We start from the raw sequence: 1,280 nt of genomic DNA, 5'->3' as shown, positions 1-1,280 counted from the left end.
AAACATGTGATTCCTCTGTAAAAAGTGTCCTAGTCTATGAAAGAACAAGCCTATGGAATAGGGTGTGTCTATGAGATAGTCTGAGCTTTGAGAGCTAGATTCTTATAAAGTCAGTCTCCTATTTTAAGTATGCAGAAATAGTCTGATCTGTAATTACTATGCATATAAATAAGGAATCCAAATGCCATCTCTTTAAAGAAGCCAATAATAAAATCCTTCCTATCAAATGAGCAAAAACTAAGAATAATTCAGAAGGTGAGATCTTATTTTGTTTGGTAATTAAGGTCCAGGCCTTTCGTTTGTCTTTTTTTTCCTTTCAACTTTATTAAATCATCACATTTAAATAAAGATGCTGGATCAAACTAAGATGTATTCAACCTTAAACATTATCTTTGGCTCTTTGATGTCAGGTGTGTGGATGGATGAGAAACAGCTTAATGGGACAACTATTCTCTGCTTATCACTTCCCTACTTAGAGTGCAGGCTTGAGATATCACTTTAGAGACTTAGAAATACAGAGGGCTAATCAGCAATTGCTAACAGGCACTAACTGCATGGAGATGTGGAATTTAACGAGATAAAGTTAATACATTTTTTTAAAATAGAATAAAGGTACAGAGAAGTGTCAATTGTCTGGACCAATGGAGGGGAACATTGGCATGGATAACGAAAAGTGCAGATAATGTTCCAGCTGAACAGTGTTTGCCACCCTGCCATGAAGAAAGTGTTCCTGGTCCTGGCCTCGTTCATTGTTTGCACAGTAATAATAACAATATCAACTGATTGCTATGTGCCCAGCTTTGAGCTTATCACTGTACTTATATTCCCTAGATTTAATCCCTGTAATACCACCATGAGGTTGGTTCCATTACTATCCCTATTTGAACTTGAAGAAATTAAAGACTGGAGAACTAAAGTAACTCATTTAAAATCCTACAGCTACCGGCAGAACTAGAATTCAAACCAAGTTGATCCTAACTGAGAACCTGTTTTCTTTACCTCTACTATATTGGTGGAATATTCCCATGGACTCCTAAGTCCCACCTAAATGGAGGAAATATTAATCATGATTCGGTCTGCCTTCTACTAAAACCCCACTTCTAGAGGTAGGGATAAGTTTTTGAACTGCATTTTTATAAACTGCGTAAGTATACCTCAATGTTCATTATATGATAATATATAATGATAATGTTCATTATTATGATATCTAATAAGAATGCCTATAGTTTCATACCAACTTCACTGAAAACTGATATCTACCCTCACACATAACCCCTTGC

The 1,280-nt window shown here is 35.7% G+C and overlaps 1 protein-coding gene across 1 annotated transcript in view; it reads right to left on the bottom strand.

Moving 5' to 3' along the window:
- The window catches only part of LOC105826276 (cyclin-dependent kinase 14-like), a gene marked incomplete at its 5' end in the record, with an annotated part of 68,253 nt that overhangs the window by 66,381 nt on the left and 592 nt on the right, over window positions 1–1,280 (bottom strand). The gene's annotated exons all lie outside the window — the stretch shown is intronic.

This window comes from Propithecus coquereli, unplaced genomic scaffold, assembly GCF_000956105.1.
Source record: "Propithecus coquereli isolate 6110/MARCELLA unplaced genomic scaffold, Pcoq_1.0 Scaffold875, whole genome shotgun sequence".
NCBI classification, from domain to species: domain Eukaryota; kingdom Metazoa; phylum Chordata; class Mammalia; order Primates; family Indriidae; genus Propithecus; species Propithecus coquereli.
The sequence above is the reverse complement of the archived record's forward strand: the minus strand, read 5'-3'. Positions and strand labels throughout refer to the sequence as shown.